Here is a 20344-nt window from a genome sequence, read left to right on the forward strand (position 1 = left end):
AAGCACGGAACTGATCTCCCTGTGCTATGCAGCTGCTTCCCACTAGCTATCTATTTTACATTTGGTAGTGTATGTATGTCAGTGCCACTCTCTCACTTCGCCCCAGCTTACCCTTCCTTACACCCTGTGTCCTCAAGTCCATTCTTTACGTCTGTGTCTTTACTCCTGTCCTGCCTCTAGGTTCATCAGAACGCTTTTTTTTTTTTTTTTAGATTCCATATATATGTGTTAGCATATGGTATTTGTCTTCTCTTTCTGACCTACTTCACTCGGTATGACTCTAGGTCCATCCACCTCACTACAAATAACTCAATTTCGTTGCTTTTTATGGCTGAGTAATATTCCATTGTATATATGTGCCACATCTTCTTTATCCATTCATCTGTCGATGGACACTTAGGTTGCTTCCATGTCCTGGCTACTGTAAACAGAGCTGCAATGAACATTGTGGTACATGACTCTTTTTGAATTATGGTTTTCTCAGGGTATAATGCCCAGTAGTGGGATTGCTGGGTCATACGGTAGTTCTATTTTTAGTTTTTTAAGGGACCTCCATACTGTTCTCCATAATGGCTGTACCAATTTACATTCCCACCAACAGTGTAGGAGGGTTCCCTTTTCTCCACACCCTCTCCAGCCTTTATTGTTTGTAGATTTTTTGATGATGGCCATTCTGACCAGTGTGAGGTGATACCTCACTGTAGTTTTGATTTGCATTTCTCTAATGATTAGTGATGTTGAGCATCTTTTCATGTGTTTGTTGGAAATCTGTGTATCTTCTTGGGAGAAATGTCTATTTAGGTCTTCAGCTCATTTTTGGATTGGGTTGTTTGGGTTTTTTTGATATTGAGCTGCATGAGATGCTTGTATATTTTAGAGATTAATCCTCTGTCAGTTGCTTCGTTTGCAAATATTTTCTCCCATTCTGAGGGTTGTCTTTTCATCTTTTTTATGGTTTCCTTTGCTGTGCAAAAGCTTTTATGTTTCATTAGGTCCCATTTGTTTATTTTGGTTTTTACTTCCATTCCTCTAGGAGGTGGGTCAAAAAGGACCTTGCTGTGATTTATGTCACAGAGTGTTCTGCCTATGTTTTCCTCTAAGAGTTTTATAGTGTCTGGCCCTACATTTAAGTCTTTTATCCATTTTGAGTTTATTTTTGTGTATGGTGTTAGGGAGTGTTCTACTTTCATTCTTTTACATGTAGCTGTCCAGTTTTCCCAGCATCACTTATTAGAAGAGGCTGTCTTTTTCTCCATTGTATACTCTTGCCTCCTTAACCAAAGATAAGGTGACCACAGGTGCGTGGGTTTATCTCTGGGCTTTCTATCCTGCTCCACTGATCTATATTTGTTTTTGTGCCAGTACCATACTGTCTTCATTACTGTAGCTTTGTAGTATAGTCTGAAGTCCAGGAGCCTGATTCCTCCAGCTCCGTTTTTCTTTCTTAAGATTGTTTTGGCTATTCGGGGTCTTTTGTGTTTCCATACAAATTGTGCAATTTTTTGCTCTAGTTCTGTGAAAAACGCCATTGGTAGTTTGATAAGGATTGCACTGAATCTGTAGATTGTTTTGGGTAGTAGAGTCACTTTCACAATGTTGATTCTTCTAATCCAAGAACATGGTATATCTCTCCATCTGTTGGTATCATCTTTAATTTCTTTCATCAGTGCCTTATAGTTTTCTGCATACAGGACTTTTGTCTCCGTAGGTAGGTTTATTCCTAGGTATCTTATTCTTTTTGTTGCAGTGGTAAATGGGAGTGTTTCCTTAATTTCTCTTTCAGATTTTTCATCATTAGTGTATAGGAATGCAAGAGATTTCTGTGCATTAATTTTGTATCCTGCTACTCTACCAAATTCACCGATTAGCTCTCGTAGTTTTCTGGTAGCATCTTTAGGATTCTCTATGTATAGTATCATGTGATCTGCAAACAGTGACAGTTTTGCTTCTTCTTTTCCGATTTGGATTCCTTTTATCTCTTTTTCTTCCCTGACTGCTGTGGCTAAAACTTCCAAAACTACGTTGAATAATAGTGGTGAGAGTGGGCAACCCTGTCTTGTTCCTGATCTTAGAGGAAATGGTTTCGGTTTTTCACCATTGAGAACGATACTGGCTGTGGGTTTGTCATATATGGCCTTATTATGTTGAGGTAGGTTCCCTCTATGCCTACTTTCTGGAGAGTTTTTACCATAAATGGGTGCTGAATTCTGTCAAAAGTTTTTTCTACATGTATTGAGATTATCATATGGTTTTTATCCTTCAATTTGTTAATAGGGTGATTGATTTGTGTACACTGAAGAATCCTTGCATTCCTCAGATAAACCCCACTTGATCATGGTGTATGATCCTTCCACCTACTCTCTTTTAATGTGACTTTGTCACTCCTCCATCAAAAGATAGTCTGATTTCCCTTCCTTTGAATCTGAGCTAGACTCAGTAATCTGTTTGTAACCAATACAACGTGGTAGAAATTATGACACAACGTCTAAAGCTATGTCAGAGAGAGCCATGTAGCTTCTGCCTAGCTTTCCTGAAGAGCCAGCCAACACGTTGTGAGACGCCCAAGCCAAACGTAGTGGCACAGGTACTCCCGCTGACAGTGCCCGCCCAGCCCAGCCTCAGACACGACTCTGTCATCACAGCCTGGAGCCAGATGTGTAAGTAAAGAAGATCACAGCTGTTGGTGTCACCCCCAGCCATTTGTGTCTTCCCAGCTGAAGGCTCAGAAACCGTAGAGCAAAGACACATCACCCTTGTGGTGCCCCATCCAGAACTGCTGAACCATGGGCTCCACGAACACAGTAAAATGGCTGTCTTATACCACCAAATTTGGGGTGCTATGTCACGCAGCAGTAGATGACTGGAACACTGACGTGAAACTACCCTTGCATTCCTGGGATAAGACCTGCTTGGTCACCATGTAGTACTTTTTTACACTGCTCTGTTCCGATTGGTAATATTTCACTTAGAACATTTTCTGTTTCTGTTCGTGAAGTAAGAAACTCGCCTACAATTTCTCTTTCCTTTTTTATTATTTATTTTTTGTTTTTTGACACCAAAGTTTACTCACAAATAAATAAATACATTTTAAGCAGAGCCTCCTGCCTGCCTCAAAGTGTCTACCCTATGGGTCCTTCCATCACAGGAGGGGGAGGGAGGGGAAGGCCGTCAGGGTGAGCACAGGCTCTCACTTTCAGCAATGCTCATGCCAGTATCGCCAGTGCCCTCTTCCAGGAAAGGGAATCTGGAGAAGGACTGCTTCGAAGGCTCAGAGGCCAAAGAGGCATCAGTGCTCACAGACAGGGCGTCAGTCGTCCGTCATCACTTCAACTACTCGGGCTGGTGGCCAGTCCAGCACGAGGGGGGCATCTAGGTCTCCAGCAGGACCAGTGTGTCATCAGGAAAGAGCGGAGGTGAGGGGCCTGGCTCCATCGCCTGTCCTCCTGGGCACTTCTAGGGGTGTGGGGGCAGGCGGGCAAGGACCACAATTTCCGTTTTTAGATTATCCTTATACGGTTTTGATATCAAGGGTAAACTGACCTTTTAAAATTAGTTGGAGAGCTTTCTTTCTTTTCCTAGTCTATGAAAAAGTTTATACAAGATTTATTTGTTAATTAAATACTTGGTACAATTCATCTGTAAAACTGTCTAGGGCTGGTGCTGGGACAGGGGTGCTTAAGCCACTGGTTCCATTTCTTTAATGATTATTAATCTGTTCAAAGTTTCTATCTTGAGTTAGTTTTGATAATTCTCTTTTGGTCTCCCTTCTAAAATTTCCTATCATAAAATTTTTACAGTAGTCCTGTTTTTTGTTGTTGTGGTTTAAAAATTCTATCTGGCTATCTGCACTGGCTCCTTTATCTAATATTGTTTACCTGTGCCTTCTCTCTTTTTTTCATTAACAGTCTTGCTTTGTCTATTTTTTTGTTATTTTCAAAGATCATCTCATTTTTTCCCTCATATTGCACTGATATCTGCTGTTACCTTTGTTATTTCCCTTTAAAAAATATCACTTTCTTTGGTGGTTGTTCGTTATCCACTTTCTTTAATAAAATACTCAGCCTCTCTGGTTCTAATCTTTCTAGGTTGTTACTAGGATATAGTAAGTATTCTAGTAAAATTACTTTAAATACATGTATTTAACACTTTAAATCCATTTACCAGTCTTAATCTTTACATAATCATATTTCCATGAACAAGATAGGCCTTTAAACTCAGATTTAAGGAGATGAGAAAAATCAAAGCCTGACCCATTATGCAGAAAGTCCCAGAGATTCTGGCCTGAGATGACTAGTACTGAGCTCCCTCTCTCTACAGGAACTGTGGATTAGGCTACAGTTCACTAATCATGAAAACAAGCAACCCTTGATTAACAGGAGTGGGAGTGAGAAGAAAGGAGGAAGAGTCCACAGGTAACCCAACAGCACAGTTAAAACAAACTGGGCGGGGGGCGGGACGACGACTTCCCTGGTGGCACACTGGTTAAGAATCCGCCTGTCAATGCAGGGGACATGGGTTCAAGCCCTGGTCCAGGAAGAACCCACATGCCGCAGAGAAACTAAGTCCATGCGCCACAACTACTGAGCCCGCACGTCACTACTGAAGCCCACACGCCCTAGAGCCCGTGCTCCGTGAGAAGAGAAGCCACCGCAATGAGAAGCCCGTGCACCGCAACAGCAGCCCCCACTCGCCGCAACTAGAGAAAGCCCGCGCGCAGCAATGCAGACCCAAGGCAGCCAAAAAAAGCCAAACCAAACCAAAACAAAAAAACCAGGGTTAACAATTTACTCAGGGCAAGTTGGACGGCAACAGGCTGGTGCTGTGAGGTTGGGAGGAAGGGCTGCTGTAGCGGAGGCCACACGGCAGGTGTCCCTAAGGCATGACCCTCACTCACCTCACTCTCCTCAAGGATGCCAATCAGCTCTAATCAGCTACCAAAATATTGCCAGTGCTGGGGAGAGGGGAGGCCCCAGGTCCCTGTACCGTTCATCTGCTTCTGGATAAATCTGCCACTGAGCACATGTCAGACTTTCGGTTTTGTTTTTATTTTTGTTTTGTTTCAGGGAAGGGTTGCTCCAAGTAGCATAAAGCTTTCTCAGAACAAGAAGACTTGTAGGATAAAACACTGAAAAGGACAACAGCCGAGGGCCAAGAGCTTGTGGGAACCTGGCAGAAGCATAATAAACTAATTCAATCTCCCTGGAGGACAATTTGGCACTATGTGTTAAAGACCTTAAAAATATAAATAGTATTTGAAATAAACAGCCTTTACACTTAAGATACACTAGCAATGTATTTTAAGGAGATTAAATGGACCAGACCCCAAAATAAAGCATCAAGGAAAAAAACTGTTAACAGAGGGGAAAAATAAAGAAAAACAAAAAAGCTAGAAACTAGAAATAAACGTTCAAAATTAGAAATTGGTTAATAAAATCATGGTATCTTTAAAAAATACAACCATCAGGGAATTCCCTCGTGGTCCAGTGGTTAGGACTCTGCGCTTCCACTGCAGGGGGCACGAGTTTGATCCCTGGTTGGGGAACTAAGATCCGTGAGCCGTATGGTGTGGCCAAAAAAAATAATAATAATAAAATAAAACAAAAATACAACCGTCAAAATGATGATACAGATACACATCTAATGTAGAAGATCACAGTTAAGTTTAAAAAGGTTACAGAACAGAATGAGGCTACTCTACTTAAAATGTTTACTGATATGTTACGCCTAGAAATATGGACTAAAATGTTACCGAGCAGTCATCTTTTGGTGATGAATTATCAGCGATTCTAATTTTCTCCTGTGTTTTCAGGGGGAAAAATGACTAAAAACACACTTACGAAGCATAAACTTACACGTATTAAGGTTTTTACTGCAGCAGTAGGGTTCTGGCTGAGCCAACCAGGTAAGCATTTTTAAAGAGGAGCAGGCAATGATACAGCTTTCACCAAACCCTGAGGGTGCCACAGGGCATTGTTCAGGGAGAAAGGGGCAACAGGTCTGCAACTTACCCTCAAACAGTTCAGGGGGGAAAAAAACACCTACATAGGTTTTAAAAGGGAGAGTTGAAAGCAATGTAATAAAATGTTAACATTTGGGGAATCTGGGTAAAGGATATGTGGGAATTTTTTATATTACCCTTGCAACTTTTCTTTTTAAGTTTGAAATCAATTCAAACTAACAGGTTTTAAAAGAACTGTGCACAGAATAACCGAAACTTTAAAAAACTGCAGTATCACATATATAAATATGTTTGTGTGTCTGTATGTGTGTGTGAGAGAGAGAAGAGGAAGAGCTGGGAATAATTAGAACAGTTAGAGACTTTTATTCCACTCAGTCCAAATAGATTCTTTAAAAATCTAAGAGGTATTGTTTACATTTGTAACATTAGGCCAGATTTTCAGCTCTAGCAAGAATGAGTTCACAGGAGTGTGTGGGAGGAGGAATGAAAGGAACCACCAATGCCCGACACAGCCCTCTATTATCTCCAGAGAGATTTAAACACAAAAACCAAAGCCTCAAAAACTGACTTCATCAAAATGGGGCAAGAGCAACACTGGTCAGAGCTGTTAAGTCAATGGTTCATGATCCTGAGGGTTCAAGTGTGGACAGTGCTGTCTGCAGTCCGGGGGAGACCAGAGTGAGCTCGGCACAGGCTCGCACTGCAGCCAGCTCTGTCCGGTGACTTGTACATGCTCAGCGCAGAAGCTAGAAAAGACGAAGCTGGGCTGGCTGTGACAAAACTCATGACAGGCTCCCAGGACCTAACCCAGAAGGAAGCAGGGCCACTTTTTCCCCAAGAGAAAGAGACTGGGCAGATTCTGGGGCAGCGATCAAAGAGCATTTCTATTGCGGTGCCCCGCGCCAGCGCACCCGAGAGGCCGGACACAAAGGGATTACACGTCCCCATGCTTCATCACTACTGGTTGGCCAAGGAATCCTACTGTGAATAAAGCATCTCGATGATAATAAAATCTCCCTTTCCTCCTATAAAAAGCAAACGTGGCCCCAAAGGCAAGCACCCACACCACAGAGGCTCTGCCCGTGGCTCGAGCCTGCTGCCTGGCTGCAAGGCTCCCCGGGGTTGGTGCCCCTCAGTTTCCTCCCTGTGCAACATCGCTGGCGTCCCCGCGGGGCGTGGGGGAACCATGAAATAATGTCTGTAAAGTGTTCTCGTTTGTAAGGATGAAAAGAGCTATAAATCCAAAGTCACAGGAGTACTAAAGCTGCAACCACGTCTCTCTTTTGAAATGGAGAAACACAGGAGGATCAAAGGAGTGGCACTGTTGACGGCTGCTCTGGGAGGCTCCTCCCTCCACCTGGCAGAAACCCCGAAGAGGGAGGTCTACCATGATTTTCAGCTTAACAAAATCCCAAGACAAGTTGAACGACGGTTTCCTGGAACACCGTGAGTAGAAGAAACAGACCTTGCTCACGTGAAAGCAGGCATAAAAGGAGAAGGCAGTCTTGGGAGGAAGAAACGCAAACATGGAGGGAAAAAGTTGTTTCCCCCTTGTCTCTTTCTGCCACAAAAGCCTGGCATGGTGACACCAAGGCTGCAGCAGCTTGCGCAATAAAATGCTTAACCTTGGCTAAAGTTAACCTTCTTAGCCATAAAAAAAGGTAGGCGGGGGTGGGGGTGGGGGGAGGGACAAAATTAAGCTTACGGGAAGTAACCCTAATCAAAGCTGAGCCGTAACCAAGGGCTCCAGAAACATTTCTACTGTATCGCATCCCACAGGCTGGCCAAGAGCCCAGAATTTTCATTACAACCTTTCAAAGAGGGAGAGAAGGAGGAAAAAATATTTCACAAAAGCATTATCAAGGCCCCAACCCAGGATACCAGGCTGTAGAACCAAAGTTTGTGAGAGGTCAGCCTTTCAGGGAGTCAAAAACCCAGCATGTGGAAACTGGCAGTCCTTTTATATAGTGGGAGGGGTTCTTAAACCAACTACTGTTTTGCACTGAAGTCTCAGAGCTTCACAGATCATTAAAGGTTTCTGAACCACAGAGAAAGGAGGGCAGAGTTAAGGAAATAAATCAAAAGTTCCTCTGGGATGTACGAATGCCTACTTGGAACAGGCCTTCAGCGCGAATATCCTCCACATTAAACAACACGGAGGACTTCAAAATAAAAGCAGAAAAGAGATCTGTTCTGTTATAAGCAATGCACTTTCTTTCTGGCTTAAAGGTTATGCGTGCTATAAGATGACTCCCGCTGCGAGTGCGGGGGGCTGGGCCGAGGGCAGGGGGGGCAGTGAAAGAAAACAAGAGTGAACAGAAAGTCGAACTGAGAAATGCTCGGTTTGGGGGCACCCCAAACACGTTACACAGTCTGGTGATATTTTAGGGGTGGGATGTGAGGCAGAGGAATTTCTATCACATCTATTCCTGGCCATCCCTGTCTAAGAACTGAAATAATTTTCCCACAGCCAGAGGGAGTTCTCTAGTTTTCCCTGTGCAACATACACAGCTGAAGGCCTGGGGAAAGAGACCATGTCATCTTCAGCAACGAGCCGCATAAATTTCTTAAAGAAGCATCACCAAACCAGCAGAGGGAGGACAGCATCTGAGAACAGGAAATGGTCAACCCGACACCTAAGGATCTGTGTTTATCCAAGACAGCGGTTGTGAAGCTGAGTGACAGACCTTGTGACCTTGCCCTCTTGTTATGCAGCACCGAACGAAATGCTAGACTTCCTACTCAGACTGGATTAGTTTACTACAACAGGTGAGGCTGCCACCCTTTGGTCAGGGTGCACTCACCATGAACCACACTGCTGGGGTGCTCTCCCTACCAACCTGGAAGGAGGAGGAAGGGGTCTGGGGACGAGAAAGGCCCAGTGAAAGGCAGCAAGTCCAACCTGGAGAACGGACAGCATGCACCAGAGCAACGGTTCACCTTGAAATTCAGGGCGGGCAGTTTAATGCGTCAACAGTCCCTTTCCAGGCTTTTTTCCCTGGAGGGAGGGGAGAAGAACTCCAGCTTTACATGCAACCGCAGGCTGGAACAAAAGCAGCAGACAGATAAAGGCATTTGTCTGCTAAAGGACTGCTATCTGATCTCCAGCCGTAGTTTACCAAAACATGTAGGAATGGGCTTGAGGGGCAGGTTTGGTGCCAAGATGATCAGCGCCAACAGGTTCCTGGGGAGGGTCTGGGGCTGTGACTAAAGCTAATGGTCTTTCCCACAAGAGAGAAGCCTACTGCTTCATGCATGATTATGCTGTGGTTTGTTACTGGAAATCTCTGCTCAGTAAGATTTAAGTGCTTAAGTCCACTCTGGGTGTTCAAATGGCCTCACTGACGGTTAGTCTGAGTATGCACTGCTGTACCGGGTAACGTCCTTTACTAAATCCTAACGTTAACACCTTCTCATTGTGGGAAATGAGACCTGGGGTAAAGATGCTAACCTCAAGACGTGCTAAACTCGACAGAACAAACAAAGCCTGCAGTGTGACTTTGTTACTCTAGGAAGCATGCCAAGCAATGAGCTCCTGTGCCTGCCTGCGGGGTGAGAAGGAGGGGCCCAGGGAGGAGAGGGAGTGGCCCAGGGGAGGAGGGGGAGGGGACGGGTGAAGAGGGGGAGGGGCTGGGGGAGGAGGGGGGCAGCCCCTCTGCTCCAGAAGCTGACCCACCCAAGGTGTGGGGCGGACGTGTGCTTGCGCAGCCTGAAGCCAGAAGCCCAGGCAGGGAACGTGCCACCTACCCTGACTTATCTGAGAGCCCTCTGAGAGGGAGGGTCGCAGCAACAATTCTCTCTACCAGGACGACCTACAGAAGAAGTGATTCCAATGCCGGCTCAGTAAAAGGAGGGCATTTCAAACAATACAACTGTCCAAAACCACCAGGTCACATTTAATGGGTTCACTGTTACCAGGTTCTCAGAAGCAGCAGAGCACATTCTGTACGGATGCTGCAGAGGAACTCAGGTATTTTGAAAATTCCTCAATAGACAAGGATACTTCAAGAATTTTCTCTGGCAAGACATTTCAAACAAGTTTTAACATTTAAAAAACCTATCCTTCAAACAGCTTCCAGCCCTGATCATCAGCACATCTTCCAGGAGGCCCCATTCATGGCCCACACCGCACAGGTTAGCACTTGGGTTCACGCCAACCCACACTGCGGTAACGAAACAGTGGGAGCAACCCCCGAGGGAGCAGAGGCCCACTCAACCCTCATCTTCTCCGGATACTCAGTGAACTGGCAGTGCTGGCTGATCAACTGGTATGAAGAATAAACCACAAACTGTTTATATTCTTGCTATCTAGATATCAGAAGTCACTGATTTCCAAAAAAATTGTATAACAATGTTGAGTATTCATAGACAATTTAGCATTTGGGAAATTAGTGATTAGAGCAGAATATAGTACAAAAGAAAACAGTATGCTTTAGTCTGAGTCTAAGACAAATATACGGGACAAATGGGTGCATATTCTTAATTTTAAACTTGCACATTTTAATATGACTACAAAATGACTAAATAAGAAGCATTCTGTCCTTTCACTGTATTATTCTGCCTAAACATCTGGTAGACGGAATATGGTACAGAGGAACACATGGACTTTTCTCCTGAGTCACATGATAGGGAACTAAGATCCCACAAGCCACACTGTGCGCCACCCGCCCCCACCCCAAAAAAAGCTTTGCCTTGCTTTTTATCCCACTCTCCGCAGAATGTGTACAGAGTTTACCCAGTTCACTTGCTACTTGCTTTACTCTCTGCTGGCCATGTATACAGATTCACCAGGCCGATTTCCTTCTGAATTCAGTTACTCCACAAATCCAGATTTTCCCTCCAAAACTTAAACACCTCCCTTGACAACTTAAGCCGCAAAGCTGACTCATTCAATGTACCTCATTAACACATTTCCCAAGCAGAGCATTTGTGGGAAAATGAACCAGGTTCTGATCTCAGGAGGCATATGCCTAAATCAATAATCACCAAATCCCAGAGGCATTGGACCTATGCTGTTTCCAGCCCTCTAAAATAATCAAATACATGAAAGTCACCATTTCTTGCCAAACTCAAGAAAAATCCAACTCCTGCACATGGGAACAAAAAGACAACAGCTCAGCTGAAAACACATAACCAAACATTATAGGAAAACTTTAGCTTAATATTGTTCAGAACATCCCCAGTGGTGTTTCACTCACACAGCAAAGACACAGAATAAAAATTCCAGACTGTTTTCAAGATAATAAAATAGCATATGATGGTGACTCACTAACTGACTAAAAGGAAAAAAAATCCATAAAGAGTCACAGGAACCTTGCAAAGCTGGCAACACTGAACCTCCCCCACCCTCACTTGGCTCTCACCTCCAGCAGACACACACACGCGCGCGCACACACATGCACACTCTAGTGACCATTCTGAGGCTGCAATTGGCTAATGGCTTGCTCTACTGCTTAAGACAATATTTTATTCTTGACTCACTCAATAAACCTGCTGAGAAAAATAAACAATGGGTTTCAATCTTATAAATAATCTAGAAAACGGAATTGCTGTGCAAACAGTAGAGCTGATTTACTGCCCATGATGAACAGAACCGGAAAGTCCAATGTGCACAGTGAACCCAGAGTCACAGTCTTACCATCTGGGGACACGAGTTAACAAGGATTCCTGTCCACTACATGGTGTAAGGCCTGGGATGGCCAGGCTTCAACTGGTCCTTTAAAACGTTGAGTTTTAATCTTTTAAGACATATATACACACACAATGTATTTCTATCCCATCATTCACACATGTGTGAACACACACACTTCATCTTGAACAAATATTAAGTCAGGGCCTATTATAGGGCACTAAAGGTGATATAAAGAGATATTAAAATAAGGTTTCTGCCCAGAACCTCATATATGTATTCCATATACATACACAGATGCATGTCAATGTGCAGAACAGAAATGCATCAAAGAAAAAGGGAAGCAGAGTCTACAGTCCAAGACTAAAACAAAATATTAATTTTTAAAGGGCAGAACAAAACACAGTTCCACTGAGAGAAGTTGGGCTCTTTGTGTAATGGCCACCAGTCCACAGAGAAAGAGGCTCGCGTGGCTTTCACAGACGCACACCCGAAGCAGGACCCCTACACCTGAGCTCAGGATAGCCTCAGTGACTGCAACTCAGGCATCTTCCAGGGAAGAGCACAAAGCCACCGCCCCTTCACCAGGCTGTGAGCTGCAGGAGGGCAAGCCCCCTTTCACGCATCCCAGGCGCCCCGCAGAGCACAGGCCTTGGGTACCAAACGTTCCCCAGAACAGTTCTTCCCAAACACTCCCAATTTTGCCCACTGCGAGGATGGTTTGATCACCTCAAAGGCCAATTCCTGAGAATTATGATGCCACAATTTAGAGGATTCAGAAGAAGGATCTGAACAGAAGAATTATATCTCCAAAGTGAAAAAAATAACAAAGGCCGTTACCATTGAAAGTTAATTTAAAAATTAAACATCTCAAAAAGAAAACTGAGCTTAATGGAATTCTGGTGTCCCAAGACAGGCTTCTCTGGCTTGCCTTTCCTATTTCCATAATACAATGAATGGCTTTCAAATTACACACAACAGAAAACATTTTTCATGGGGCGGGGTGTCCTTCCCACCACGGGTGAGCAGCTGTGAATGAGACCGAGGTGAATGCTTTGCTTCATGTTTCAAAACAGTACGATTAATTTTTATTCTTAATTTTTCCTAACTATTACTCAAGGGCATAAGTTCAAGTAAGATTAAAATGAACCAATTATTCAAGAATTATGACTTCAGATACATTTTAAAACTTATTTTTCATGTCAGTTTTTAACAGACTAGATTTATTTTTTTAAAGCATCAGCAAACTGGACTTTCAAAGTTAGGATGGGTTCACGGATCTCATTAAGGTTAAAAAACAAAAATCTACTTACGATATAAAATACGAGCTCCAAGTAGATAAACACACTGACTATAATCACAACTTGCAAGTCTTCTTAAAGACCATTGCAAACCTTCCATTTGCTTTTACTAGCTAATAAAATGAGTGAGTCTGTTTAGGCTTAAAAGTCATAAATGTCTCCATCTTAAAAGTCACCAGGTAACAAAGATCCAGCCAAATCATAAGAAATATACGTTGGCAAATGCCAACAGCAAATGAATAACCCATCCTTACAAGCAGCACTGTGCTCAATAACACTGAAGTCCAAGGGGTTTTTCATTTGAGTACGGTTTCTACAAGTAATACAGCGCATGTAATCAAAGCACACTCATGCCATTCCTACCAGTCCTAATACGTAGGATAAGACCAAGGACAGGCCTAAGATGTTTACACTGAGAACAGCAAATACCCAAGGCCCTTGGTTTAAAAAGTCATCTAACTCTCTGGAAGTTTCAATATAATTTGTTTAACCTGATGCCACATAAAATTGATTCCAAAAAAGTTTAAAATAATTACTCTTTAAAAATAGATAAATAAAAATTTTAAAGTCATCTAATTTTTAAAGTCCTCCCTTTTCCCCCAACATCAGCAGCAAAAAAGTTTCTTACATGCAAATTTCTTAACTGCTTCACTTACACAAGGGAATCAGCCACTCTCTCTCAGATTACCCTAGTCAAAACTGGACCACTGGGCTTCCCTGGTGGCGCAGTGGTTGAGAGTCCGCCTGCCGATGCAGGGGACGCGGGTTCGTGCCCCGGTCCGGGAAGATCCCACATGCCGCGGAGCCTGTGCGTCTGGAGCCTGTGCTCGGCATACGGGAGAGGCCAAAACAGTGAGAGGCCCGCGTACCACAAAAAAAACAAAAACAAAAGCAAAAAACTGGCCCACTGCCCAGTCAAATAACCATAGTTTAGACTCTCAGAATGAATAGACTCAAGGCTCTGCTCCATTTTAATGGGAAGAACTATAGGATCACAGCACTTGCTGCCGAAATGCAGGGCCTGTCTCTGTGAGTAATCACTTCTGCTTTGAGTGGAGAATCCCAACTGTACCTGCATCTACCCCAGGACAAATTATTAAGGGAAGAGGCATGGCACATGTCAGTCCTTGTACCCACTTCTTGCCAACCTCTCTAAATATTTACAGTTCTTCTTCATGTATAGGGGTTCCAGTGAAAGAAACACTTAAAAACACTGTAGTATTAAATATGCAAACTTCATATTAATAAGCGAAGTTCAGCCTTTAAATAAAATAGTTTCTATTAGAAACTTCAGTAGGGTCTAGGCTAGCCTAACTCACATATTTTGGCTGCATGTCAAAAGAAAAAGAGGAAAACAGTTTTTATATGAAGTGAGACATCGGGAATTCCCTGGCAGTCCAGTGGTTAGGCTTCCACGCTTTCACTGCCTTTGGCCCCGGGTTCGATCCCTTGTCAGGGAACTAAGATCCCACAAGCTGCATGGTGTGGTCAAAAAAAATAAAAGGAAATATGACATGAGTTACAATTGTGTTTCTAGGACAAAATGGAAGACAGGAAGAGGGAAGCCATATTGGGAAATTCTATTATTGATCATGAAAATAATCCCAGATACTTTTCTATATGTTTGAAATACTCCGTAACCCTTCGAAAAGCAAAATCAAGCCCTATTTAATAGTGAAACAATTTACAGCTTTAACAGAATGAAAAACACATTATTTTAAGAATGAATGTGACACACAGGATTAAGAATCTGCAAGTCTTCATCGGTGTAAACAGCAGGGCTTCCTGAACTTTACTCTGCATTCCAATCACCTGGGGAGCTTATTAAAATGCAGATTCTGCTTCAATAGGAATGGACAGGAGGCTGAGAGGCTGCAATTTTAACAAGCTCCAGGTGATGACGATAATGCTGGTCTGAGGACCACACTGAGAGCGGTGAGAATACACAGCATTTGCAGTCCAGGTCTCTGGCTTAAAATCAAGTATGTTATGTGGCTATAACACATTTGTGTCCTCAATAGTATCAACCGATTCAGGAAGTTCACACTTTGTTATGTAACGTTAGATTAAGCATTAATGAGGCTAGAAAGTTTGTTTATCTAAGGTTATAACCTGAAGTTAAATAAAGCTTCATGCTGAACGCTAGTATTAAATACTAGAGTCATTTTTAACCTCTTAATATTAACAGAATCCCAATTACTCGGTCTCTTTTTTTTAAGTATCATTTTAAAATTTATTTATTTTTATTTTTGACTGGCAAACATGGCAGGCCTGCAAATGGCTCATCTTCCCTGCTGCAATGCCAGCTCCCTGTGGGGCACAGGTGGCACCTTGCTTCTCTTTATAGACATCCCACCATTACAGTGCTCAGTGGTACACAAAATTTTCTAAAACTGAACCATATGGCATGTTTAACTAGCTCTGAAAATGGGAATATTTATTTTATTATTCATTGGGTCTTCGTTGTCGTGCACGGGCTTTCTCTGGTTGCGGCGAGCGGGGGCTACTCTTCGTTACGCTGCACGGGCTTCTTGTTGTGGTGGCTTCTCCTGTTGTGAAGCACGGGCTCTAGGCGCACAGGCTTCAGTAGTTGTGGCTCGTGGGCTCTAGAGTGCAGGCTCAGTAGTTGAGGCGCACGGGCTTAGTTGCTCCGCGGCGTGTGGGATCTTCCCGGCCCAGAGCTCGAGCCCGTGTCCCCTGCATTGGCAGGCAATCGGATTCTTAACCACTGCACCACCAGGGAAGTCCCTGATTACCTGGTCTTAAAGCCCTGTCTCAATAGTGGTTATTCTTTGATGGGGGAACATGCTCTCTGCAAAAGATATTTTGCCTGAAGAAACGAACAACTAACATTCAGTAGTTATGCATATACTTAATAGAATTCGTTCCCAAAAATATGGCTGAGAAAGGTGGTTGATTTTCATGTTATTTCTCAAAAATTTAAATCTCCAATATTTTCATCCTATCACCCAAGGTTAAAAAAGCTCAAAATATCAAAAACAGCTGCCCCTCGGTCCCATTCAAAAAAACAAAAAAATAGTGACACGTTTTCAATAGAGAAAGTCAAGATAAAAGACTTCCATTCCCACAAGTCACTGACGATTCCCCACTTTCTGTCCTACTACTAGACTATTAAGAACCTCCTCTCTGGTCTCCATCTCGTTGGTGCTGCTCAAGAATGCTCACCTCCCATGCTCTCACCTCTCTTCTCAAAAGACTTCAACGGGTCCCCAAACGCACTCTTTGGAGAGAGAGCAAGGTCCCCCCAAGTCTACCTCCAAGCCATAAACTTGGCCTAAATCCCACTGCATCAGCTCGTGCAGCCTTCTCTCCGACCGCACTCATGGACTTGCCGGGCACGTTTTGCAATTTCCTCTCTCCATGCCTTTGCTCGTGATATTTCCAACAGCTGGAAAGTCGCTTTCCTTCCACCCTCCCAACCATGGCCTATATCCTTCCTTCCTTCCTTCGAAGCTCAGTTCAAACACCACATCCTCCAATTAGCCTTCCAGAAACCCCCAGGCTCTGTGCTCACTCTGTGGGACCCGGACCTCTCCCAGGGCCCTAAGCACAAACTGGCAAACATGGCAGGCCTGCAAATGGCTCATCTTCCCTGCTGCAATGCCAGCTCCCTGCAGGGCACGGGTGGCACCTTGCTCTCTCTATAGACATCCCACCATTACAGCGCTCAGTGGTACACAAAATTTTCTAAAATTGAACCATATGGCATGTTTAACTAGCTCTGAAAATGGGAAGTGGGTGAAAATGGATTTCTGGCATAGTAAGTATTAAGGCACCAGTAACTGGGTTTACAAATAACACGAGCTTCATCTCTGTTGGGCTAGGTATTCAAAAATAAAACTAAGAGATGAGAAAGAGAGTTAAGAGTGTGTGCCTGTCCCCCTGCTCCATCCAGGGGCTAATAATCCTCTAGGGGCACCTCTTCTCCCTATCAAGTCGGGGTGGATCAAATTGTCTTCTCACCAAGGTTAGTTGCCGCTGAGACAGGTCACTAAGTGCATGCTCCCTGTCTACGATGCAATGCTGGCTGGATCTGTCCAAGCGCCAGCAGACAGAGCTTTACACAAAGGCCAGCCAGGATTCAAGGGACAACCACCCCAGTGTCAGACACGGAAAAGTCTTTGGTTCAAACAACGAAGAGATGTTCTCAGCATGAAAGAAGATACTATATGTCACTGTCACCTGAGTAATCATCTCATGTTTTTGAAGAAAACTACAACGTGTAAAAATCAAAGGAAAAATTATTTTTGGAACACCTATGATTTTGTGTTATTTGTAACATGGATTCCCCTCCTGGTAATTAAGATTCAACACTATTAGGTCTCCTGTTTTTTCAGGAATTACCTTAGCATCAAAGGTCATGTGATTCATCAAGCCAAAGATTACGCGGCAGTGCTTAAAGCAGAACCCAAGAAGCCTTGTTCCCCATCATTTTCTCAGAAGCTCAGCTACGGGGCACTCACTGTGATTTATACAAATGTACCCAAGATTCTGATGTGGTTTAGGCCAAAGAGTGTCTTGAGAGAGAAGAAGCATACAGCCAAGGGGAACCTGAGATGCTTAGCAAAAATTCTTTACCGTATTTTACTACTAATTATACATCTTATAAGCATTTGCGGGAGGCAAATAGTTCTAGAGGAAGGGAGAACGGGGAGAAAGACAATCAACTACAGGATATTTGCACGACTGTGATACTAAACTATCTGACTTGCACTTATTCTCTTGGGTAACATGAGGTTAACATGTAATACCCACTCAACTAAACCTCTATAAACAGTTGGTTTTCCACAACCACAGCCACTATTCCCACTTCAGTGGGCAGCAGTGTTCAGAGAAAAGCCAGATTTAGCTCCTGAGTAATAAACACCAGAAACCAAAAGAGCTGGGAGAGCTCTCCGTATCCGTGCCTACCAGGAAGCTCTGAACGTACATCGGCACCCAGTGGCCTGGTAAGCGTCTCCTCAACAAAGCTTCAAGACAGAGGAATTCCATCTTTTAGACTAGGCCGTGCCCTCCACCCACTCTGTTTTTCAATTAAATGGGTTTTCTGCAAGACAGATTAATGAAAAACAGGTAATTTCTTTTTATATAGGTTCAATATGTTTACACGCAGAATATAATTCTGTACTTCTCATAGCATTTAGCTACTTTACATAGTATTCAGGGTGGATAAGAAGAACAATCATTTTCAAGTGTTTTTATGCACTCTTTATATAGACGGTATCTCATTTAAATTCTCAAAACAATTCTGGAGGGGGGGAGGGAGACCCAAGCGGGAGGGGATATGTGTATACATGTAGCTGATTCACTCTGTTCTACAACAGAAACTAACACATTGTAAAGAATTATACTCCGATAAAAAAAATTAAATTTAATTTAAAAATTAAAAAAAATTTCTAAGGGGTAGAAGGATCACCCCATTGTACAGACCCAGACATTAAAGGACAGGAGGCTGAATAATCCGCTTAAGGCCCTATGGCAGGTAAGTGGCAGAGGAGAGAAGAACCATCACTTTGGTCTCAGGCACAGCGACAGCCAACGATGTACAAACATTTTATAAAGATTCTAACACCAATAAAATTCTCATGCAAACACACACCATTTTAGAGAAAATAATTTCCTAGACCCTGTCAGGATTTGACCTGAACTTGCCAATGAACAGCTCAAAGAAGACTTCCCAGTTAAAAGAGATCATCAAGTACTATAGTTACTGGTAAGGCCAAGAATAGAACACAGTCTGCTGACCCCACACCCATGCCCAATCAGGCGTGTTCTTCTGGATGCTGACACCCTTCTGAAGTTTCAAGTTGGTTGAGAATAGCAAAGAAATGAGTTAATAATTCCGGTAAATAGAAGACAATATGGAAAGTATCTAGGTTAGCGGGATTTGCTGTGTGTGTGTGTGTGTGTGTGTGTGTGTGTGTGTGTGTACACACACACACACACATATGTGTGTATTTTTATAAGGCATGACCGTATGAAGATTTCTACCTAGGAAGTTTTGAACCAAGAACACTGGTACCTACAAATTTTCTCATCTTCTGCAGCAAAAATGAAAAATAACCTTTGCCCTCCCCTCTGTATGACTTGTGAATGATTAGCCTGGCCATGTTGATAACTAAGGAAAATATGAGTGCCGCTCCCAGCTGACTAGAATGCTTCAGATTTATCCTACTACCAACCTCCTCCAATTCCATGCAAAAGACAGCAGGACACTAGGAATAGTTAGCCAATGTTCAGCCCTAATAAATTCTCCAGTGCTGCAAACAACTCTCCCATCAGCTCCAATGACTGTGCCCTGAGGAAGAGGCTGGAAACAGGAAGACCGCTGGGTGCCAGAGGAGATGGGAGGACTGGAGCCACATGGCTGGGAAACAGGGAATGCAGAGAAGTGATGGGGAAGCGTCTCAGCAAAGAGGCGCCTGGAAAAGACCAGAGAACCTGCTCAAAAGGTTGCTGTACTGAGAACTTCTGTGTGGCAAAAAAAGAGGCTACTACTGAGTCAGACATCATCAGTAAGAATAATCGACAACCAAGAGCAAGAGGAAAAACAGATTAGAAGACCATTCCCTAGGTTAAAGGTTATTCAGATCCCTTTTCACAGGGGAGATAAAAATGCAAAGCGTCTGGCATTTCCAAATGTTAGACACCAGATTTTAGATTCAGTGCTTAATCTTGCTATTAAGTTTACTTTTTAAAAGAGAAAGATAAAATAACTGTAGAGGGATATCTTGTATCAAATTCTTCATGTTTTGCAACTTTTAGCAGAGCACAGGGAGAGAGAAAATTGAGTTGAGAGGTTATAATCTGGCCCCTCACATCAGCTCAAATCAACTCAAAGATCTCTCTCATTTTCACTCCAACTGGGCCAAACCAAAATTCCTATACTTTACAGGGTAAAGCCTTTTTAGTTTTTACTTCAAATAACTGAAATCCTCAGAAAACGTAAAAAGTATTTCTTTCATTGCTCCACATTAAATACCTCTTACCACTCTGTTCTGGAAAGAGCAAAAAGTCACTTGATTATATAGAGTGATAATATATTTTAGTTTAATGTCCATAAACAAGCTTTTTTTTTTCAACTATCCTCAAAATGACCCAGCTCAGCATATTTACATGTATAATAAATACTGAAAACTTAATCTAATTATGATTGATTAATGCAAACCACCAATTTATATGAGGCTATACTTGAAATCTCAGAACGCTTCTCCCCTATTATGAGGTCTGTTTATAAGGTGCTGTACAGAAAACGTGTCCAGAAACGGTTTAAAAAAAAAAAAAACCTGAATAAAAGAACCAAAATTGAATAAGAGGAAATCAATAAACAATACCCAATACCCAATTAGAAAACCAAAACCCAAACCAACCCATCAGCTTTTGTCATGGGTATTCTTCATGGATATTCTCCTCCATCCACTCCCAAAACCTGGG

At 43.0% G+C, this 20344-nt stretch overlaps 1 protein-coding gene across 5 annotated transcripts in view; it reads right to left on the bottom strand.

Moving 5' to 3' along the window:
- RERE (arginine-glutamic acid dipeptide repeats) overlaps positions 1 to 20344 on the bottom strand; it is a 426633-nt gene that overhangs the window by 40139 nt on the left and 366150 nt on the right. The window lies entirely within an intron of this gene.

The sequence above is a fragment of the Pseudorca crassidens genome, chromosome 2 (genome assembly GCF_039906515.1).
Source record: "Pseudorca crassidens isolate mPseCra1 chromosome 2, mPseCra1.hap1, whole genome shotgun sequence".
Taxonomy (NCBI): domain Eukaryota; kingdom Metazoa; phylum Chordata; class Mammalia; order Artiodactyla; family Delphinidae; genus Pseudorca; species Pseudorca crassidens.